We start from the raw sequence: 25,118 nt of genomic DNA, 5'->3' as shown, positions 1-25,118 counted from the left end.
AGAATGTTCATATTAGGGGATTTTCTGCCTTTACGAGAGTTTAAGAGATTGTCAGAGGTCAAACAGGATAGAACATCCCTGCTGAGCCACTTCTCTGAAGACAGTCTGTGGAATGGTGTAGGTGTGCTTGCTCTCTATGGCTATTCAGAGAGAACAAAAAAAAAGGGAAAAAGGAAAAAAGACAAACTTGTTCAATATTGACTCCCCTTATATCTCAATAATAAAGGACTCATTTCCAAATATTTGAGTTTATTTTTTTGTTAGCGAAGTGTACTGCATCTTTCCAGCAATATCCATGTAATTAATTATTGCACTTAGGACCATCCAGGCATGCTAATTTGCTCTTGGTTAAATTAAACTTGCTTTACACAGAAGCACACAGCTTTTTTTTTTTTCTTTTCATGACATTGAAAATGATGAGATTTGCAGAGCCAGTAGTTCCAAAGGTTCTTTTCAATGAAAAGCTGTGTAGAAACAGAAATAAAAAATACACACCAAATATATAACCTTCAAAAAGAACTTTCAGAACACCTGTTACACACCTACCTCCTTTTGGTGTAAATGGTCTTTCATCGGAAGCCACCATTGTCCTGCTGGTACCCCGTGGCAGGAGGTTCAATCTGATGATGCAAAGTAGAAATGTGGCTCCCTCTGGAATGCAAGAAAGAGCCAAAGACTTTGCAAGTTGTTGTAAGGTCCAGTCAGGGGCAGCTCCAGGCACCAGCACACCAAGTGCGTGCCTGGGGCGGCAAGCCACGGGGGGCAGCCTGCTGGTTGCCGTGAGGGCATCAGTCAGGCTGCCTTTGGCGGCATGCCTGCGGGAGGTCCGCTGGTCCCACAGTTTCAGCGGTAATTCAGCGGCGGGTACGCCGAAGGCGCGGGACCTCCCGCAGGCGCGCCGCCGAAAGCAGACTGACTGCCGTGCTTGGGGCGGCAAAATACATAGAGCTGCCCCTGGGCCCAGTGTTATTTTTTAGAAAAATAACAAAACCTATTCTGCACCAGATTTGAATGTCTCTGCTTTCTCATGCAGTCAAAGGTAAGCTGAATTATTTGATTCCTAGGCCCTATTTCTGTTAAAGAAATTCATGCTTAATGACATCAGTGCACTGGTGCAAAGCAATGCACTTTACTTTCCAGTCTGATTAAGATGCACCACGGTATGCCCCACATGTGCCTGTGCAGTGCATTCACATTAGAGTGTTGCACTGGGGATAACTACATTTACTTACATGTATGTGAATGTCCTTAATGCAGATTCATAGATGCAAGGCCAGAAGGGATCCTGGGATTATCAAGTCTGACATCCTACATAACACAGACCATAGGATTTCCCTGAATTAATTCTGATTTGAACTACACAACATTTTTTATTTAAATCTTGATTTCAATTTGTCCAGAGATGGAGAGTCCACCACAGATTGTGTTAAGTTGATCCAATGGTTAATTACCCTCCCTGTTAAAAATTTGCACCACATTTCTAGTCTGAATTTGTCTATCTTCAGCTTCCAGCCACTGGATCTTGTTATAGCTTTGACTGCTAGATTGAAGAGCTCTCTATTCTCAAATTTCTGGTGCCGTGTAGGTACTTATGGACTGTTATCAGGTTACTCCTGAACCTTCTCTTTGATAAACTAAACAGATCAAGCTCCTTAGTCTCTCTCTAAAAGGCATGTGTCCCAGTTCTTAAATTATTCTCATGGCTCTTGTTCAAACCCTCTCCAATTCACCAATATCCTTCTTGAACTGTGAACATCAGAACACGACACAGTATCGCTGTAGTAGTCGCACCAGTGCCAAACACAGAGGTAATACAGACAGGGGCCTAGTCTCACATCAAGACAGCAGCTTCCTAGCCAATTGTTCATTAGTCTTTTCTTACAATGGATTTATGCCACCTTTAACACTGGTTTTCATGAGGTACTCCTCTCTTGGGATTGTGATTAGGCTTAACACATGCTTAACTGCTTTCCTGAATAGGCATGAATTTAAGCACATGCTTAATTGCTTTCCTGAATTGGGGTCCTTATTCATTAATCCTCATATGCAGCACTCCGGTGTGATAGGTAGGGTAGGTAGGTAATATCTCCATATTATAGATAGGGAGACTAAGGAAGCAAGGTTAAGGGCCCAGCCTGCTAGTCATTGAACATGCTGAAATCAATGAGATATAAGGGCGCTCAGTGTCTCCCATCACTAAACGTGATTAATGTTTTAGCCCTATCTGACACATCCAAGATTACAGGAGGAGTCACTGTCAGAGCAGGGATTAACCTTCTGTAATTCCTGGCTCCCACTCCCATGCTTAGATTCTTATACGGTGCCCATCCCTGCAGAGAAAGGTTCAAGCTGACAGTTCTGCTTTAGTTAACAATGAGTGTGTGGATCCCCAAACATTCAGAGGTTCCATTAAGTCTGGAGTGTCGAACCTTCCCCAAACTATCTGCAACACATGGATCTGCTAAGATGGGCTGGAAATCTTGGTAGGACAGACTCTCTGACAAGACTTCCAGCACCCTACTTGTAGGCAGGCCAGAAATACTGCAAGAAAGATTGGCCTCATTGCAATGTTCAGTTCCAGTCCTGGCCCATACCCACAACTGCAGAGACCAGTGAACACACCACACTAAAAATGCAGGCCAAATCCCAAATGAACATTTTTTTAAGCTCCAGAAAGTTCTGGTTCAAGACAGAAAGTTCACTCCATGCCTGAATCATTCTGACCATCCCTACTTTCAACACATCATTTAAACCCTCATTTACTAATCCTGCTGCAGCTGTGGCTCTCTCTCTTTCTGGTTTTTCTAGTTTCTGGTATAGGGTTTGAAAATTACCTGCGTCTTCATGAGATGGATGCAGTGTAAAAGAAATTTCAGCGCTATCTGTCCCCTAAGAACAGAGCCCACTATGCCTCTGCTGGCTCATGTAGCTGGTAAAGTTTGAAATTTCAGATGAGTGAATCTTATCTAGATCAGGCAGATTTGCTGTGTAAACAGCTTGGTCCCAAATTGAAGAAGAGTGGAGGTTATTAAACACAGCTAGTACTGTGGCCAGATTTATGACCTTGCACACCAGGAACATAAAAGATCACCTCCAAACCAAATAGAGCTGGGCAGACTATGCAGAGCAAATAATTTATCCAATGAGTTCAGCTCCCCCCATATGCCTCCCCCCAACACACACACACACACACACACACACCTTTTGTTTGTTTGTGAATTCTCTTTATTTTGTAGGAGTGTGTTCACTGTTTGATGACTAGTTGATGCAAATATATTTCAGCCTATGGATTTCTCATGCATTATTTGCCATGACCAACATTTTGAGTATTTGCTAGCAATCCCGTGCCACTCGTCATCTAAAGCAGATGACATTGGTTCTATTCCCTTATTAGATGACTCCCAAATTCACAAAGAACTTACAAGATAGCTGCATACACACTTCCAATGAAAATAAAAATGCAAATTCAGAAGCACATTCAGGAAACTGTCTCTTTCTGCTTATACTTTTGGGAACAAAAATTGGCTCTTACACACATTTGGGGGAAAACAGAATAAAAAGGTCATTGAAAACCACTGAATCAAATGCAGGTTTCACTGCAGTGATTGTGTATAAATCATCCAGTATTTGTAGTATTCACCCAGTGGTAGCATCAAACAAAACAATCAAGAAACCTCACAATGGAAAATTTCCAACCTATCAGGCCATGTCTGGACTGTGTGTTAACCCCTCCATTGCTACAGGACTATTGTGTATCAGCAGTTGGTGAATAATTCATAATTAATCATTTAATTTAGGACAAATTTCACTCATTTCCTGCTCCCATACTGTCTGCTAAGATAAATACATTTGAGAAAATAGCAGTAACTAGTAGTACTACTAGTAGTAGCAACGGTATTGCAGTAAGACCTGGAAGCTCCAATCATGATAAAAGACCCCATTGTGGTAGGCACTGCACAAACACATAAGAGCTGTTACAATTATTTGTTGAATAATTTCTGCAAAATAGCCTGTAGCTTTGTTGCGAGTATTTGAAATTTGGCCTGCTTTGATTGGACACACAGGTCACATGGCATTGATTATGTTATCAGATGATTAACTCTAAGAATCAAGTTTCTGTTTGAATATTTGAAATAATATAATAACAAATTTGAATTCTGATATTTACTTCAAATTCACCTTTTCAACAAACATTCCTGCTGGCAAACTCATTTACTAAAGAATTTTCCTGCCAAGTGACCACAAGACGGTCACAAATTCCATCTGAATGAATTCATTTAAAGACGGCAATGAATACCACTCTGGCAACTCATTTCACAGAATGCACTCACAGATAAATGCATGAAAGTACATCTGCTTTCACTGGAGAACATTTTCTTAGCCATAATTTCTCCAGTTCAATGGGATGTACAAGGTAGAAAACACTGTGGAAAGAGAGTTTTTTAAAAACCAAATGAACAGGCACACTATAGCATCATACACTTTCTTGCATAACTTTATTGCACTAGGAAATGCACTTTTCCAAAGTACTATCTGGCCAGCTCACAAATAGACAGCAGCAATATTCCATCAAAGCCCTTCATTCCTGCACTAGCAGGACCTGGGAGCATTGCAGAAACAGAATGTCACAGCCCCAATGGGGTGGAAATGGATTGCTTCATGTCACCAGTGAAGGCTAGTGACCACAGGAAGTTGGTAGGCAAATCTAGCGCATAAGGGCCTTGCCTGAAGGCAGTGTAAAGTATTGAATACAGATCATTACATGTCTGAATCAAAACAGTGTAGAGGAAGCCTGTCTTACATGGATGCCACTCTGTGTCACTCTTCGGCAACCCCTCTAGCTGGTACAAGAGCAGGGCCCATGGGCTCCCTTCTTGACCATCAGGACAGCTGTCATGATGCAGTGCCTTGCAGGTAGTAGGAGCAAAGCAGAAGAATGGATAGAAAGGCTTGGAGGAGTCTCCAGGCGGAAAATAAACCATGATTAATTAATATGTAGGGTTCTAGTCTGTTCTGATGCACTATGGTGATGGCTGATTTAGAAAGGCATAGTAATAGCAAGTCATATAATGCTGATCTGACTGGAGGCTCATTGTGAGAGAATATAGTACAGTGGTGAACTGGCAAGGACGCCTACTAAACGGTTAATTTGTGGAATTCTGCTGTTTCCACAAACAGCTACAAACAATGCCCTGCCCTAAGGATAAAATCAGCCCCTGAGAGTATGTTCTGATGTTGTGGTGCTCCTAAGTGGTATGTGATTCCTGGAGCATGCTGTCACTCGAAATCCTGCTGGGGAGCCTTGGGACTGGAGTTCACTCTGTTATTTTCCTAACTTGCCTCCAGACTGTTAATTATTTGGGCTGCAAATATAGGTCTACTACGATTTAATGGGCCCTATTCTGTTCTCCGTTAACTCCATGCATGCCCATTGTGTCAGTGGCAGAATTCAGCCCACAGAGTGTACAAATGCAAACACACAGTACACCCTTTGTAAGATCTGGCATGTCTTGTCTCTTAGTACTTTATAGGAGGCTTGTCATGACGGGGGGTGGGGGGGGAAACAACCTACAAACTGCTAGAACAATTCAGTTGACTCTTAATGTGAATGGTACTGTAATAGTAATACAATCTGCACCCAGATTATTGGATGGTTAGAGCTCTAGCTGTAATTGAATAAAGGCAGCCTAGAGAAGCCAGAGATTTAAAAACAAAAAACCACAGCTCCCCAGTAAAGCTGAAGCTCTTCCAGTAATTCTACCTTTGAGCAAGCTTTTAAAATTAAAATTAAATGAATTTACAGCATGTCATTATTCCTAGACCTTATGGAGTGTATACTTTACTGCCTACAGAGACAGTTTCAATCATATTCAGCATTAAGTTGAATTAGTGTCCCAGAGTGCCAGCTCCCCTCCTCCTTTTAGACAGGTCTCTATTTAGGCACAAGGTCAAAAATGGAGATGAGCCGCATGCTGCTTTTGAGTCCCTCATCTGCCTATTAAGGGTGGATCTTGAGTTTTATGACTGTGAGGCTTATGTCAGCCAACCATCATTAATTTAATTTATTAGGGGGAACAGTGAATGATATGATGGAAATAATGTATAGCCAAGCTACTCTGACAGTGCCCTATCTGCTTATTATAGGCAAACCTGTTCTAGTCAGTACACCTGCACTGGAAGCCAATCTTTCCCTGTGGGATCACTTAGCATGCAGTTGTTTTTGGTATTTCTTATCTTCCCCATGATCAAAACTTTCCATTCCCTTCTCTTAGCAAATGTCTCTCCACAATCTGTTCCAACGTGTCTTCCTTCAATCTCTGTTTTTCTTTTCCTGGCTTTCTCTTTGGGGGAGATTTTATTCTTTTATAGCCGTTAGGACTTTGTTTCATTTGCTTGCATGTGATTTGGAATAAACTTATGAACTTTGTTTTTCAGTCTGTTTTGTGATCCTAATGCAAGACTTTGAATTAGTGTGTCTGTCTGGAGGCATAATGCTAACCAGCCCTTTCCCTACTTATATCACGCCGTCAGAATTATTAATATTTGTTTTCTGTACAATCTTATTTCACAAACATGCTCTTTCTGAAGTCATTAGTCGTTTGTTCACCAAATTGGACAATAGGAATGTCTGTGGTACACTTAACCTATTTTCTTCAGATGCAGATTCAGATTTTCTTCAGATGCAGACATTATGTCAATGAGAATTACAATTCAGCCAGTATATTAAAAAAAAAAAAAAAAAAAGGATAAAATGAAAGAATCACTCATACTAAAAGTGCTGATCATACATTTCCACAGTGACTAAGTTTGAAGAACAGGATCTGTACATCTGATTATTAGTGTAACATATTTTAAAGTGCACAATCCTTCCAGGTATCTTAACCCAGAATTCTTTGGTCCTTTATTAAAATTTATAAAATTAACTTTAATATTTAGATGGAGACTTTTATTTATCGCTTTTAGGGCTTGTCTACATGAGGGCATCCAGGAAAATTAATCCAAACTAACTAAAGATATGAATTTGAAGAGGATTAGATAAACCACATTAAATACCTGTCATTTCATTGACTTCTATGATTTACCCTAGAGTCAGAGTGAACAGAATCAGGCTCAGACTTGTTACTATCATATGCTTTATGCCATAACACATGAAGGATGTGGTCACAGCACACCTGGTGGCTAAGCTTTGTGACTTTGTCCTCATCCACAACCATTTCAGATTTGGGGACAACTTATACCTTCAAGTCAGTGGCACTGCTGTGGGTACCCGCATGGCCCCACAGTATGCCAACGTTTTTATGGCTGACTTAGAACAATGCTTCCTCAGCTCTCGTCCCCTAGCGCCCCTCCTCTACTTGAGCTACATTGATGACATCTTCATCATATGGACCCACAGAGAGAAGGCCCTTGAAGAATTCCACCTGGATTTCAACAATTTCCACCCCACCATCAACCTCAGCCTGGACCAGTCCACACAAGAGATCCACTTCCTGGACACTACAGTGCAAATAAGTGATGATCACATAAACATCACCCTATATCGTAAACCTACTGACTGCTACACTTACCTACATGCCTCCAGCTTCCATCCAGGACACATCACATGATCCATTGTTTACAGACAAGCCCTAAGATACAACAGAATTTGCTCCAATCCCTCAGACAGAGACAAACACCTATAAGATCTTTTTCAAGCATTCTTAAAACTACAATACCCACCTAGGGAAGTAAGGAAACAGAATGACAGAGCGAGACGGGTACCCAGAAATCTCCTACTACAGGACAGACCCAACAAGGAAAACAACAGAACACCACTGGCCATCACGTACTGCCCCCAGCTAACACCGCTCCACCGGATTATCAACAATCTACAACCTATTCTGGAAAACGATCCCTCACTCTCACAGACCTTGGGAGGCAGGCCAGTCCTCGCTTGCAGACAACCCCGCAAACTGAAACAAATATTCACCAGCAACTACACACCACACCACAGAAACACCAACCCAGGAACCAATCCCTGTAGCAAACTTCGTTGCCTACTCTGTCCCCATATCTACTCTAGTGACACCATCAGAGGACCCAACCACATCAGCCACACCATCAAGGGCTCATTCACCTGCATTTGTCTACTAACGTTATATATGCCATCATGTGCCAGCAATGCCCTTCTGCCATGTACATTGGCCAAACTGGATAGTCCCTACGTAAAAGAATAAATGGACACAAATCAGATATCAGGAATGGTAAGATACAAAAGCCAGTAGGTGAACACTTCAATCTCCCTGGACATTCTATAACAGATTTAAAAGTAACTATTCTTGAACAAAAAAACTTCAGAAACAGACTTCAAAGAGAAACAGCAGAACTCAAATTCATTTGCAAATTTAACACCATTAATTTGGGCTTGAATAGGGACTGGGAGTAGCTGGCTCTTTACAAAAGCAGCTTTGCCTCTCCTGGTATTGACACCTCCTCAGCTATTATTGGGAGTGGACTACATCCACCCTGATCTAACTGGCCCTGTCAACACTGGTTCCCCACTTGTGAGGTAACTCCCTTCTCTTCATGTGTCATTATATAATGCCTGCATCCGTAATTTTCACTCCATGCATCTGAAGAAGTGAGGTATTTTTATCCACGAAAGCTTATGCCCAAATAAATTAGTCTTTGAGATGCCACCAGACTCCTTGTTGTTTTTGTGGATACAGACTAACACAGCTATCTCCTGATACTTGACATGAAGGATGGGATTTTCCAGAGCATTCAGCATTGATCTAACTCTGTTGCTGTTGAAATCAATGGTAAAACTGCCATTTCCTTCAAATAAGAGAGAAGTTAGGCCAACACTGAATACTTTGAACAATCCCACCCTAAAACATATAAAGACATCAGATGAACAAAATATGTAACTTAAATGATTGCCCCATACAGACCCTCTATAAATTTACTCCAGTCTAACCTCTTAGGCTCCATCGATACTGACACCTTGCATTGTTGCACTAGCATCATTGCAGCTTCACCGGTGCTGGCGAGCTGGAGCACTCTTGTAGTAGACTGGGCACAGACATTTTCACTGCTACATTGCACAACCACGTTCAAAAAAGGGTCTTGATGACATGATGGTAAAAAGGCCAGCAACCAGTCTGCCCTTGCACTTGTGTCGATCCTAGTGTTTGAGTGCAAGTGCAACAGAGAGAAGTTTTCTCAAAATTCTCCACATAGGCAAGGTCGCACTGATAGGAGGAGTCATTAGGATAAACATACTCATGGCATCTTAATGGTATTTTGGGGGCCATCAGAGGGCTCACAAGTCCAAACCATGATCATTCAGGTGTTAACAGGCATGTCACTTTCCCCATTTGCCCACTGGTATTTTGTTAGCACATCAGAGGCTGCACCTCTTGTTTGTAAAATATAAAACCTTCAGGGTAGCAATGTGTCCCAAGCCACTGGTGTCCTAATACTTCAGTAATGGTCTTTCAGTCACCATCTTCATTTTCTATTGTCGAGAATCATCTTTCACCTGATTCTGCATTTCTGAACTGCAAAAATGCTAATGCTTGGACAGCATTAATGGCTGAATTCCTGAAAAGACCACAGGAGTACTTAAGATTTATAGTTAGACCTTGAACAGGTATCTTTTAATGATAAGACCTTGCTGACATTTCTATCCATTTGTCATTAAAGATTATCCTCACTATTATCCCCAGCTTTTATTCTTGCGAATAAATTGTGGAAGCAAAAATGTTTTAATAATTTAATTTTTTACAGTATACTATACATTTCAAAATCAATAACATTTTATTCTAGGGTCACACAAGTCAGTAATATATAAAATGTTTTCTTTTTTTAAAAAGCTCCAGTTGTGCTTTTACTATAACACAGGAGAACAAAAAACGGTACCCCTTTAATATCCAAAAGAGACCATCCAAGTTGATTCATTCATGCCTATTAAGTAAGTTTCTTAAAATATTTTTTTGGGAGGGGGGGGAGAAGGGTGTTTCCTTTACAAAAAAGTTAGTGCTCATTAAAGGTGCCAGATTGACTCCATTGAAAACTAAAATCTTCTAGTCATTTACAAGAGAGGGAAAGTGTAAACAGCAGCAGAGCAAGTTTCCTTTCACTCTCCCCTACCAGCCAGCCTCAGCCTCAATCTGGAGGAACCAGCTCTAGAAGTGGGAGGAGAGTTCAGTCTACACACCCTGTTCAATCAAGATTATCATCAAGGGGCTGATTCACCCACAAACAGAACCCAGGCTCAGAGACTTTCCTGGCAGAATGTCTTCCAGGAATTAGTGGTCTTACCCATCTGCAAACGCTGTTTGATGTAGAAGTGATCAGAGAAGCCAGGAGATGAACTACTTCAGTATCTCTTCCAGACAACCTTCACCATCAGGGTTCTTGTGGAGGCCTGGCCACATTTTGAAGCAATGGTCAACACCACTATGTCGCCTCCCCTGGGGTGAATATCCATCTTGGGAAGAAAAAAAAACAGGAGTACTTGTGGCACCTTAAAGACTAACAAATTTATTGTAGCATGAGCTTTCGTGAGCTAAAGCTCACTTCTTCGGATGCATAGAATGGAACACACAGACAGGAGATATTTATACATACAGAGAACATGAAAAGGTGGAAGTATGCATACCAACAGGCAGAGTCTAATCAATTGAGATGAGCTATTGATTATTGATTAGACTCTGCCTGTTGGTATGCATACTTCCACCTTTTCATGTTCTCTGTATGTATAAATATCTCCTGTCTGTGTGTTCCATTCTATGCATCCGAAGAAGTGAGCTTTAGCTCACGAAAGCTCATGCTACAATAAATTTGTTAGTCTTTAAGGTGCCACAAGTACTCCTGTTTTTTTTGCGGATACAGACTAACACGGCTGCTACTCTGAATCCCATCTTGGGAAGCTGCATCTGTGAGCAGGCCAGGAGCAAACTGTGCTCCCCTTCGCCCCTAGGCCTGAATCTGGGTGAAAGGGTTCCATATTAGAGATTAAATAAATGTTTTCAAAGCAGAATGTATGGATAGTGCAGGCTCTGCGGCTATTTGGGATATGTGAAATCAGGAGACTAAGATATTTCCGTTAATAATATTTCCATATTGGCAACAGAGTCAGTCTTATCTAGCCAGCAGTGGACAAACTTGAGGCTGAGATGAGTGTGAATTATTTGGAAATAGCTACATGTGAAATAATGTGTGTCCATGGCCATTTAAAATGATTTACAGCTTTCTAATAGCACAACAGTATGGTTCCAGTGCTTAAAATAGCACGAAGACTCATTTCCTTTCAATCACCCTTGCTTGTAGTATAGTGTACTCTTACTACCACTAAATTACATGGGAAGCCCTCCCAGCATTCAGGTTCTTAGCGTCCCATTGCACCCATAAAGAAATATGCTGGTCAAATCTGAAGAAATGAGCAACTAGTCAACAGGGGCTAGCTGAGAAAAGTGTTTCCTATGAGCCTTTAGCAACTAGAGTCCCAATCCAAAAAGTCTACTGAAGTCAATGAAAGGGGTCCCATTGGTTTTAATGGGATTTGGATCAGGGCATAGAAGCTTACACATTATAAGCATAACTCCTTCCCTAACCTGCATTGTTTCCACCCCACCATGCATCAAAAAGGAAATAAACCCAACTGAGAATGCAAACAATGCATATTATAACAATGTCATACATGTGGCCTGGGATACCTGATTCACTCTTAACCAGTCACATTGACTTCAACGGGTTCGGACCAGGCCCTACATAGAGAGGAGAATGCTGTTATTATTTATTCCTCATAGTCCAGCAGCACCTAGAAACTTCAGGCTTCATTGTATAAGCACTGTGCAAACACATAAGGAGAGAGAGTCCCTGCCCTAAAGAGCGCACACTCTAAAAAGACAGACAAAGAGTGAGAGAAAGGAAGTCATGTCATTCCAATCTTACATTTGGGGAACTGAGGCAGAGAGAGTCGAGGCACTTGCTTTGGCTGAGGCACATTAGCACTGCTGCTAGGAGCACTAGGGAGGCACTAGCACTGCTGCTGCCCTTGCTGTAGCTGCTCTGTGGATAAATGGAGGACTCCAATTCCCAGGGCTGACAAGCCAAAACCTGTCACTAAATTCACATCAAAGGCAGGAGGCTTTACTATTGAAAATGAGGCCTTCAGTACTCTGAAGATTTGTCCTATTTTCACCAGTATTGTAGCTGCACCAGTGCTAACACTTACTGTAGACAGGCAAGGATGCTATTGCACCTGTTTTGAGCGGGGATCAAGGGCACTGATGACAATTGTGGCTTAGGACAATTTTTCCTCTGTGCACCGGGGTTAGCACAGGTGGAGCTGCACAGACAATTGAACATCCCACAGCAGATGAGGCCTGGGGAAATTCAAGAGGAACTCTTTCCCTTCTTGCATTTTGGTCCAACTGGTTCTTTCATGTCAAGCAAATCCTTGCATTCTTATCTGTTGCTTCATAACATATATTAACCAGTGATCAAAAGGCATTCAAAAAACCAATGACAACCCTCTCTAAATGAGGCCATGACAAATCTATTAGTCTAAGCTATAAAAATTAAGTCATCCACTGGGGGAGAAGTATTAATCAGCTTTGTTGGCAAATCTTCTCGGATATTTATTTTGAAAATTAAAACAAATCATTCAAACTAAATATTGCGGCACCATCATAGGCACATTAAAATGTGTGCATTATGCATCACTCTCCCTGCTTCACCTCTTCGTATGATCAGCCTAAAAAGCAAACATGGTTTTTAAAGCCACTTCTTTATGGTGTGCCATGACAGCTGATTAATAACAGCAGTTCCAGGAGCTGAAAGTTTAGTAACCCAAGCTAGAAAATTCAATCTTATTCTCACATAGATGGGCAAAGGAGAAAAAAGGGAAAAAAAGCTGCAAGAAACAGAGCTATTACTAACACCAGCTGGAATCATCGCCTTAACATCATAACAATATTCCTTACATGTTCTGATTTTTCCATGGTCAACCCTCCTAAGTGTAGTTCTTAAGCATGAAGGTGTTATACCAAGCAGCCTTGACTCTGCAGCAGTTAGTGACTAGCCATGTGGCAGAAAGTGGTGTCATTTTTTTTCTAATGAGCAATAAAAACACAAGTATGTTCTAAAGTAAACACGAAAAGGGTTGTTTTCACAGGCAAAAAGCATAGGGTGCTTAACTCACAATAATCTGCACCTTTGAAAAACTCCCCAAAATATTTTGATGAAAGGAAAGGGTGTTTTAAGGAACAATGCTTTTCTATAAAGAAAAGGAACTGGAAAGAAGCCACCAGAATTACTCAAACTCTAGGGCCCAGATTTTCAAAAATACTGTAGGACTCAACTTAACAAGGCAGTGTGGGCTACTGTTTAGTATGCAGGACTAGAAGTCAGAAGATATGGGTTGTATTTCTAGTAATGGCTTCCCAGTTTCCTGTACCCTTTTAATACTGGATTCTTCTCTGTCCCTTCACACAATCTAGCAGCAGTTGATGCAGAGTAGAGCTAGCTGAATGGTTTGTTGCACACAATTTGTTCATTGGGTTTAGTCCTTCTTTGCAAATTATTTGCAAACACATCAAGGTTGTTATTAATATGTTTGTTATTTGTAACTCAAAGGAGGATTGTTTTATTAACATATTTGGGCCTGTGGGCTCTTGTAACCTGCCCATAGTACATGTGTCTGTAAGTATTCAATATTTGGTCTCTATGACTGGTCACCTAAGTCACACGGTAAGGTTTTGGTTCCCCAAGTGGATGGCCTGAAATTTTTACAAACAGAAGCAGTACCTGAAGAAAACATTAGGTGTGAAATCCCTCCAGGACAGGGTGGGGAGAATGTTAGGGAAAAGCCGAAGATGACCAGGTCTAGAACATTCTGAATCTTTTTCCAAGGACAAGCAATATGACTGACTTATTCTGTGGACCCTAGTGTTTTAAAAACAGTTGTGTTTCTTCCTAATTAAGGGAGGGAGAAAATGTAAGCTAGATTTATTGACTGTCTAACAGAATTTACATTCACTTTCCTTGTTACATTCCCACCAAACTATTGTGTATACAGGGTGGCCAGGCACATATACTCCTTTGCACCATGTGTGTTGGTGCCTCCATAGAATGTGGACAACATCTGTATTAATTTTATAAATGTTACATAGATACATAAATATATAGAGAGAGATGTGGATTAGATGGTTATCGTGGTGTGTCTGGCTCTATGGAATCTTGAAGGTTAATTCCAACTGGTGCTTTCCCCAGGAACCTGCCAATTACTCCAATTCAACTGTCTGGGGCTCAAAATGGACAATACAGTGAATCCACTGTTGGAAGACTACATCCGATCCCCTCTGGGGAAATGCATAAGCCAGCTTGCCCAAGGTTAGGAGCCCTGCTGGAAAATTTAGAATATCTTTGGGTGGGTACTCCTGAACAAAGGAAATTTGAAATGGATAAAAGACCGCTGACCAGAGATCAGACTATCAGAAAGACAGAAGTTGCAAGGGTGCAGTCTGCAATGCTAGGGGGTGGCCAGTTCCAGAGGGAGCTCTTTAAACTGGCAAGGAAAGGCCTTTAAGTTTAGGTAAGACAATCTTCAAGTAGGCTGTTATTTTAAGCCTTTGAGCTCTGTGCCCCTTTGGACAAATAAATAATACTTGTTTTGGAGAAATGGTCCTTAGTCACTGCAATTTCAAACTGGTCACAAACTCCTAGAGAGACGTCTGTAGCAGGGGCAAAGTTAGTTGGGCCCACTGAAGGTGACATGGTTGGTAAGCAGATGTGCTGTAGCCTGGCCAGTCCATTCCAACAGTGGGGTGAATTACAGGATTCCACTCAGAGAAATGCAGGTGTAAGCCTATCACTTGGAAAGGCTATCCATGGAGGAAGAGGGCAAAGGAAAGGCTCACCCCTCAACTGTATTAGTGCATGAATACCTCTATGAGCAGGAGTGAAAACTCCTCTGCAAGGGCTTGATTTGAGCTTACTTTCATCAGGAATAATTTCAGTGGGGTTAAACTAGTGCAAGCAAATTGAATCAGAGTCTGGGCCCAGATATTTGTGCAAACAAAAATAGTCACACAGATGGAAAAGCAGGGCCTGATCAAACAGAGACCATTTTAGCCAATATGTTTGTGCATGCACTTTTCCACTATTCATCCAGGCTGTTGCAGAGACTTCTCTGTGGCGTCTACCACTTAGAACAGCCTTCCTATAGCGGTTTCATTCATTTGCCATCTCTTCAAATCTCATCTAGTAACATGTCTTGTTCCCCTTGCTTAGACCACTTAATTTCTCTCTCCTTCTGCTATTATTTAACTCTGTATCTGTATTATCTAACTCTGTGAAGCTTTTTGGGACACTGTTTGTATGAAATGTTTATTGCCAAATAAAGTAATAGTATGCTGCATTGTATTATATCTCTGTCTGGGCTCTTATCTGAAGTCCACTCTCAGAGAGCCAAGATGCATTTGCACACCAAATACAAACAATAATAGAACTCTGATGTGAGCTTTATTTCCAGTTCAACCCTGTGCCCAATAAGCCATCTTATTGTTTCACTGTTTGGCCTACCCTGTGCTATAGCTTTGTGATGGAGTGTAACAGGTCTTTATGGCCCCCTACTGGCTGTTCTACTGCACCCCACCCCAGAAAACACCTCTCTGAGGAAAAGAGCAGCCATTTTGGAAACCAGTGAGATCTGGTCCTTGAACAGCCAGAAGGGCAGGGGACCAGCAACAGCCAATCAAGGACCAGCAGGCTGAAATAAAAGGAACTGCTTGCTGTCAGCTGACAGGAGGGCCCATTGCTGGTCACAGTCAGTGGCAGGAGCCCAGAAGGAACACTGATGTTTTAATTCCAAAGGGTATGTCTACATAGCAATTGGACACTAGCAGCTCCCTGTGCCAGCTGACTCAGGCTTGTGGGGCTCAGGCTAAGGGGCTGGTTAATTTTAGTGTAGATGTTCAGGCTCGGGCTGCAGCCTAACCTCTAGGACCCTCCCACCTCACAGGGTCCTAGAGCCCAGGCCACAACATCTACACCACAGTTAAACAGCCCCTTAGCCTGAGCCGTGTAACCCTGAGTCAGCGGTATGGACAGCCATGGGTTTTTAGTGGCAGTGTAGACATACCGATAGAGAGAATTTAGCCTATCAGGGTGAGAGATTATTTTGTTTATAATTAGCCTTGAACGGCAAGGAACTGCCTCTACTTTGCATTCTTTATACCCTGAAAGGGATTTTGGACTGTGAGACCTTAGCAGCTAGCCAAGTCACAAAAGACCCACAGAGGCAGGCTGTCAGTCCACAGGGAGTACTGTGCTACCATTCTCTTTGGCTATGGAATGTCTCAAATCTTGTGGTTAAGGCACTGGATTGAGACTTAGGAAATCTGGCTTTGGTTCCCAGCTCTACTATGGATGTCTTGTGTGACCTTGGGAAAAAGCAATAAGGTTCTGATTCAGCTACGCACTTGTGTGAGTATTACTGATTTCACGTTAAATGTGCACTCAAGTGGTTAGCTCAATCTCTTGCTGGTCATAATGAGCATCTCTCTGTGCCACAATTCCCCATTAGTAGAAAGGGAATATTTCCTTTCTCCCGCCTGTTGTCTGTCCTATCTATTTAGGTTAGCTCTTTAAATCAGTACTGTCTTAATCCATATCATAGAATCTCAGGGTTGGAAGGGACCTCAGGAGGTCATCTAGTCCAACCCCCTGCTCAAAGCAGGACCAAACCCAACTAAATCATCCCAGCCAGGGCTTTGTCAAGCCTGACCTTAAAAACCTCTAAGGAAGGAGATTCCACTACCTCCCTAGGTAACCCATTCCAGTTCTTCACCACCCTACATGGATATACATCCACTGCCTAGACGAAGGGGGCCCTGATCTCACTTGGAACCTCTCGGTACTACCACAACATAAAAAATTTTCTTCCCAAATAATAGATCTGGCCAACTCCCCCATGGTGTGAAAAAGGAAGGGTTCTTTCATAAGATGTTTGTTGCAAAGACCTGGTGATGGTTTCTTTAAAAATCTCACACAAGTAAGGTAACACTCAATACTACCATAAATTGGGTCTGTTTTAAATTATTGCCCCTGGAGGCTTCATTAATGTTGTCTAATGTCTCTTCCGACTGTTTTAGCTATTCATTTTTTATGCATTCGAAATTCTGAATATACCACATTAGCTTAGCTCATATCTTTTGAAGACATTACTCCCACTTTCCATCATATGTTCTTGTCTGAGATAACTATCTGCAGTTAATATATTGTGAAAAACGAACTTGGTAGAGCTGAATGGAAGTGGATGGACACTGTTTGATACAACAAAGTGTTTTTGATCAACAGCTAAATCATTTTTTTTTTTTGGTTGGGAATGCACTTCACTTTGTGCCTTCCAGAATCCATACGTTTCACCCAGAAATGGCTTGAGTTCCCTTGAAAATAAAAGGCCAATTGCCCTAATGGGTCCAGCTCTTGCCCAGGCTGCAGGCATTAGCTAAGATCTGGCAACCTAGTAGGTGGAGACCAGACCAGTTCACCTGTATGTTACCTATTTTGAGCAAAACTATTAGTCTTATAAGAATGTATTTAGTGTTTAGACTATGAAATGTCTGTAAGTTATAGGCTTTAGATAGTTATTATAGGGTTGGCTACAGGCATTGTCATGGTAAGATCTAGGGTACCAATTGATCTGGGGTAAGTGACTGGTTTCTTGGGATTGGAAGCAACCTGAATGAGGTGTGACTTTTGGTGTAAATGACCATTTGTCACTAAGTCCAGTTTGTCTGGGTGGCAAGATAGACTGGAGAGGACTGTCTGTGACTCCATGGTAAGACTATCACAGTAATCCAAGAGTTCACATTTGTTCCTGGCTTGGTGAAATCAAATTATAGAACACATTCAGGGCCGGCTCCAGACCCCAGCGCGCCAAGCACGCGCTTGGGGCGGCATTTTGCCGGGAGGGTGGCAGGTGGCTCCGGCGGACCTCCCGCAGGCATGACTGCGGATGCTCCGCCGGAGCCGCGGGACCAGCGGACCCTCCGCAGGCAAGTCTACAAGAGATCCCCCGGAGCCGCGGGACCGGCAACCGCCAGCGCGCCCCCCGCGGCGTGCCACCGTACTTGGGGCGGCCAAATTCCTAGAGCCGCCCCTGAACACATCACCACTTTGGGGTGTCTGCCCTGTTTTTGACAGTCCATCCTGACATAGGCACTCATGGTCATGAGTCACTCCAGACAGCGTAATAGCATGTACTTCATTTTGCGCCTTCCAGAATCCATACTTTTCACCCAGAAATGTCATCTGAATTCCCTTGAATATAAAAGACCAACTGCCATATTGGATCACTATCTGTAGATACATCCACTGCTCAAAGACTTTTAAAAGGAGGTCATATATTTTCCTACATTAACTATTGGAAATGGGCTACAGAATAGAACTAGGTCTTATTGTTTTGCCATAAGGTGATATGGGAAAAGATTTGCCTGTTAAAGCCCTGCACCCCAAGTCACCTTAATATTAGCTCAGAGATACAATGTAAACAGTGGTTCTCAAATTGTAGTCCATGGAACACTAGCAGTTCCTAATGGGCCACAGAACCTGATCTTCTGATAAGTGGTAGAGGATTGGAGCATTGGGAAGGGAGGTGAAACTATAAGGGAGAATTTTTGTTATAAGAAATGGACTGTAGTATAAAAATGTTAGACAATTATTGGCCTAAAGCACACTGAATGCAAGACTATTTTTAAGCCATCAGTTCTTTGATCTTACCAAACATTAATGTCCAAATGCCATAGTCCTTGAGATGTTACAACTCCCATTGAAATCAATGAGAGCTTTACTTGCAAAGGCCACTTCAAAGCCCACTGAAGCTAAATAAGTCCTTCCATTGAGTATAATGAGCTTTAAATCAAGCCAGATGGGTCAGATTCTGATGCCCTTACTCATACTGAACAACATCTTGCTCCCAGTTACTTAAATGGACTACTTACAAAGTAAAGTGGTAGTGTGAGCAAAGGTATCCAATTCTGGCCCTAAATAAGGACTGCAGCTCCTGCCTCTGAGAGCAGAGTTTTTAAGAGGATGAAAATAAAGTAACTTTTTACAGTGCAATTAAAATATGGATGCAAAAAAAATGTTAGTGTCTGTAAAACTTATGAGCAAGTTGATTAAAAAAATGACTGTTAGATCTTGCTTGGAGGCACTCTGAACCTGCGGCCAAATGTGTTGTTTTTCCATTATGTGACACAACAGGAAATTAAATGAATGACTCAAGGAAGACCAGCAGCTGTAGCCACTGTACCCAGATCAACAACACAGCAGACGAAGAAGATGAAGTAGCAACCAAAGGAGATAGATTCTGCTTGGTCTTACCAACTCACACAATATAACTGGTTGCATCACTGCTGTTTTTTACTTATATTTAGCATTAGTCAGATAAATTTAGATAACACTTCACAAAATGAGGTTGTTTTGCTGGAATTTCATTTAGAAGAAAAACAGGGGGGAAAGTTCTGACACTGTGAAAACATTCCATTTTGATATTTTTGGAATAATGTTTCAATTTTTTGTTTTGAAATCAGCTTTGAAGTTTTATTTATTATACACACTTCAAAATAAAAAGTCAAATCTAAATGAAATATTTCAATTGACCAGAAACGAAAATATTTTCTCTGTGGAGAATCTTGAAATTTTTGGTTTTCACTGAAATTTGGAACAAATCCAAATTTCGAAATCCTTTGTGAAACAGAACTCAATCTTCCGTACAGCTCTAGCTGTATGATAGTAAAGCCAAGATGCCCAACGCAAGATCTGGTTCCCCTTTGGCTACAGGCTCTACATAAACATACTGAGAGACAGTGCCCCAAAGAGCTTATAGTCTGAATTGCAGAAGTGATGTCAAATCCAAAAATAAAGTATTACTTAATATTTTTATTATTTTTTGTAGGAGCACTTTAAGACTATTCCCTGTGGAGTTTACAATCTGTGACTAATGCCACCGAATGACATATTTAGGAGCACTATGACTATGAAAGGACCATCCAGCACTGACCACGCAGGATACTGCACCCAAGAATGATCACTGGTCTACTGTGATCAGGCAGTTTGGATATTTCCACACATGGGAAGATTTATGCCAGACTGAAAATTCATATCTCTTCACCATATGTAAAGTGTATGCCTGGGAAGATCTGTCAAGTTACAAAGTTCCAGGAGGAAGTGTCCTGTCTCAGACTGCTGTGTTTGGAACTCTCCTTAAATTCAGTGTGAGCTCTCCACAAGAAGGATGTGCAGGATTCGCCTATGAGGTTACATAAAAGACAAGCCATCACTGCTGACAGCTCCTCACTTGCCAGAGAGGACAGTTTTCAGCGTACCATCAAATAGCAGCTAATCCTTGGGTTGCCATTAGTCTGTGTGGTGCCAGCCATATCAAGACATATCAAAAACAATCACCCCTTTCTTAATTCAGTAAACAACAATATAATCAGGTGGCAGTGATGAAAGGGTGTCCTGGGAAAAGCTGGAGAACAGCCACTCACAATTGCCATCAGAAAGGACATTAAAAAAAACCCTGGTCAATAAAAAGGAACAACATATTCCAAAAGAACCTGGAAAGTTTTACAGCAGATCCCTGACTTCAAGGTCCTCCACTGAAACTAGCCTACTGAAGATCTCACTTAAGAGTAATATCTAATATAAAGGACAGAATGTTTTTGTATTCCTCTGTTTTACATTCATCAGACACATGGAAAGGAGTGATCAGCCTCAAAGGGAATTGGTTTTTATTTGGCTGACATTATATATATATATATAAAAGAATATCAGATTCTGAGCATGTGCAGCAGTTGTTTGTTTTAAACACTAGATTTTTCAAGGCTACTATGTTACCATGTAAGGAATAATTTGCTCTGCACATTCATTAACTTAGCAGTGAGAAGGGTAGTCACCTAATGCTGGGGCTAAAGTAAAGACTCCTTTGCACCTTGTAAGGAATGTGGTGTGGTGTTCTGTCCCATCTAGTGGCACTGAGACCTCTTAGAGAGAGAGTTAAATGAGTTTTCTCTACAGCCTTAGCTAAGAGCCAGTTGGTTTTTAGATCATGCAGTAGAGACTCATGCACTAAGCTTCAGAGGTCCCCGTTTCAATCCTGCCCGCCGACGACTGGGGTCTGTCAGCTTTACACAAGGTCAGAAGTAAACATTCCAGTCAGGTTTGTAAGGTACATAGGAGAGGGGCCCCTCTTGCACACATCAGCACACGTTCAAGAGTAATGCCAAAGCCAGCTGGCTGAGGGTACATGCTCAGGTCAGTGAAGTTAGAGTTAAATTCTCAATTATAATGACAGACTGGAGTACAAAAGACCTGGGGCAAGGGCTTCTGTGACTTGCATGTGTGCTAGGGAGCTGGATTATGGAGTTTACACATTTCATTTGCAATTTTTCAGAGCCATTGGACCCACAAGGTCTCTACCAATGAGGAAAAAATAGAATGGCGCAGCACCCAGCAAAGGTACTGAACACGACTGGACTCTTAATGGGGCTAGGATTCCAGACTGGGGAAGGAGGTCAGGGTTCACTAGTACACGTTAGCTAACCCTGACCTCTCTGTGATCTCTCTCCAGTGTAGACATACAGGTTAACATTTTTACTTGGATTTAGCTGGTCAAAATTGACCATTGGCTCATCCCAGAGTCAACTTCAACCAGCTAAATTGAGGTAAAAGGTGTTAAGATGCAGCTACACCTGGGAAAAGATTGTGGTTAGGTGAATCTGGGGTATCTTGAGTCAACGGTTGTCAGAGTGTTGGTTGTTAAAATTTTTGTCATTCAGGGGTGTGAAAATACACTCTCCTGAATGACAAAAAGCACCAGTGTGGACAGCGCTTCAGCGGGAGCCACACTCCCAGCGACAAAGCTACCGCCTCTTGTTGGAGGTGGTTTTATTTTGTCACCAGGAGAGCTGTCTCCCAGCAATAAAGAGCGACTACATAGAGCACCTTACAACGGCGCAGCTACAGCGGCAGAGCCACGCCATTGTAAGATGCATAGTGTAGATATAGCCTGAGGGACACAGTGAGGCTCATCAGGAATAGCCCGCCCGGTGAGCAGTGGGGCAGAAAGAAGCAAGCATTCACATGCTTTGAGTGGCTGGTTGCCTGATTCCACGTGTGAGTGAGAGACACTCCATTAAAATTAAAAACTCTCCCCAACCTTTGCAAACTAAAATGGAATGATTTTATAGACTTCTTCTAGGGACCTGTCATCTGCACAGAAATTAAAACCCCTACTTCCATATGAATGTGACTTTCTCCCTCATAACCCTGGTGGATATACATTTCTCTTTTCCCTGATGTATTGTAAATTAGCATTGCACTATGTAAACCTCAGGTTTTCTGTCCTGCACGGTCAGATGTTGCCTGTGATGATACAAGCCCTGGAGTTTCCAGTGAACCATCTAATGGGGCTGCTGAAATGGAGACATAAATAATTCAGCAAAGGCTCAGAAAGCAGCTAACAAAGACTAATTCACAGGATGGGCAGTACATGCAGCTCATTGCAACACAATGTATGTTTACTAGCAGGAAAAGTGCAGTGGTTCTGTTTAACAAATAACCAAAACTTTTGGGTCATTGTCCAAACTGTCTGAGGTAAAGATGGGTCTGAGCAACACCTAGGGGTGTCCAGAAACAGGCTTCTGACCTATATAAACCTGCAATGAAGTATGGAGTCAGAACTAAACCTCTCCAAAATGTGGGGGGATTTGGAGCTGGGGGTTTGGCTAAAGCCCATCTCTATTGCCAACCTTCTTAGTCTAAAAGACTGGGCTACAGCTCTCACAGGGAAGGGACCCTTGAAACCAGGCTTTTATACTTGTGCCCAGAAGTTTTCCCAGCCATATCATCTTCTTCACATGTAATTTTCACATACAAGTTTTGAGCATGCAAAATACTCAGGCTGGTAGGTATCAATCACATTTGCACAGGTCAAGTTGGGTAATTAATCATCTACCTACTCAATTCTGTATGCAATTTCTGTATGCCAATCTGAGCGATTGAATTTGCCAAACCCTGGGCAAAAACATTATGCATGTAGAAAGCCAGGTCCAAAAAGCCCCTTAGCCCCCAATCCTGCTATCCATGCACAGGAAAAGCTCCTATTTACATCAATCAACATTTTCAAAATCTGTTTTTCACACCCATTATTTATCCATAGGAGTTTTGCCTGTACAATCTTGACTTCAGGATTTGGCCCACAGTTACTGCTTAGTGTAATCTCTCTTATTAAGTGTTTTTAAAAAGCTTGGTTTTTTGTGTGTGATGGGTTGATCACAGAAACCCCCTTGTGACTGCCAAATGATGTGCCAAGACTACTTCTGCCCCTGCTTTCTTGCCCTCGCAGCTTGGGACTTCACTGTCCTGCCTGGTTTGAGCCAGACTCGCTAGCCTGCTGCAAACTCAGATGCAGGTCTGAACCACATCCCCCAACAGCTGCAGGCTTAAACTAAAAGCAGCTTAAGAAGTGTTCCTGTCTTTAACACTCAGATGCACAACTCCCAATAGGGTCTAAACCCAAATAAAGCCATTTTACCCCGTATAAAACTTATACAGGGTAAACACAAATTGTTCGCCCTCTATAACACTGATAGAGAGATATGCACTGCTGTTTGCCCCCCCCCCCCCCCAGGTATTAATACATACTCTGGGTTAATTAATAAGTAAAAAGTGATTTTATTAAATACAGAAAGTAGGATTTAAGTGGTTCCAAGTAATAGCAGACAGAACAAAGTGATTACCAAGCAAAATATAATAGAACATGCAAGTCTATGTCTAATACAGTAAGAAAACTGAGTGCAGATAAAAACCTCACCCTCAGAAGAATTCCAGTAAGCTTCCTTTTACAGACTAGTCTTCTTCTCCAGCTGAAGACAAAATGGAAGGGTCTCCCAGGGGTTTAAATAGTCTTTCTCTTGTGGGCGGAGACCCCCTCCTCTCTCCTATGCAAAGTCCAGCTCCAAGATGGAGTTTTGGAGTCACATGGGCAAGTCACATGTCCATGCCTGACTCAGTTTTTACAGGCAGCACCCATTGTTTACATGCTACCCTGAACGTCCTCAGGTAGACTTCTTATGTGGATTGGAGCCTTCTAAGATTCATTGTCCTTTAAGTGTTTCTTGATTGGGCACTTAATTTGCACATTCCTTTCTCAAGAAGCTGACCAAATGCTTTACAAAGTCTACTTAAAAATCAAGCAAGTACACAGCCAATATTCATAACTTTGAATGCAACAACACATGCATACAAATAGGATGAATAGATTCAGTAGAGCACAACCTTTACAGAGATATGTTACATGGCATATGTAGTATAAAACATATTCCAGTTATGTCATATATACATTCATAAGCATATTTACATAAAGCCTCATGAGGTACACCATCACAATGTGGTCTGGTGACAAGGAGCTGCACATTCCCAGGAAATGAATAGTTCAGACAGCCAGGGCCGGTGCAACCATTTAGACAACCTAGGCAGTCGCCTAGGGCTGGGATTTGGGGGGCGCCATTTTCTTCGGCAGTGACCGCAGCGGCCGGATCTTCGGCCGCCCTGGTCGCCACCGGCATTTAGGCAGAGGGAGCTGGGGCAGGAGAGTGCAAGGAGGGCCGCCTGCAGCAAGTAAGTGTGGGGGCAGCACGCAGGGGAACTCCCTGCCCCAGCTCACCCCTGCTCCGCCTCCTCCCCAAGCACACCATGGCTGCTTCACTTCTCCCACCTCCCAAGCTTGCGGTGCCTAAGCTGATTGGTGGGAGAAGTGAAGCAGCGATGGCGTGCTCGGGGTGCTTGTGCACGGAGCAGGGGTGAGCTGGGGCGGGAGAGTGAGCTCAGGGCTGCGGGTGGGGGGCACCTCAGGGCGGAGGGGGGTAGCTGCCGCAAGAGGGGCACCTCAGGGCGGAGCGGGGAGCTGCCACGGAGTGGGGGTGCCTCAGGGCGGAGGTGCGGGTGGGGGCGCAAGGTGGAAGTTTTGCCTAGGGCGCGAAACATCCTTGCACTGGCCCTGCAGACAGCCAGTCATCTACCAACCCTTATAAAAATCTCAGTTCACACATGTTCAGTCG

General features: G+C 42.4%; 1 long non-coding RNA gene across 1 annotated transcript; it reads right to left on the bottom strand.

Annotated features, from left to right (window-relative positions):
- Positions 1-341: 341 nt before the first annotated feature.
- LOC123373626 lies at positions 342-23,919 on the bottom strand. Its single transcript, XR_006580788.1, has 3 exons — positions 23,873-23,919; positions 547-651; positions 342-464 (listed from the first exon to the last, which is right to left on the bottom strand). It is a non-coding gene; the product is annotated as an uncharacterized LOC123373626 (long non-coding RNA).
- Between the last annotated feature and the right edge of the window lie 1,199 nt (positions 23,920-25,118).

This window comes from Mauremys mutica, chromosome 7 (genome assembly GCF_020497125.1).
Source record: "Mauremys mutica isolate MM-2020 ecotype Southern chromosome 7, ASM2049712v1, whole genome shotgun sequence".
Taxonomy (NCBI): Eukaryota; Metazoa; Chordata; order Testudines; family Geoemydidae; genus Mauremys; species Mauremys mutica.
Note: the sequence above shows the minus strand (reverse complement) of the source record. Positions and strands in the feature narration are given on the sequence as shown.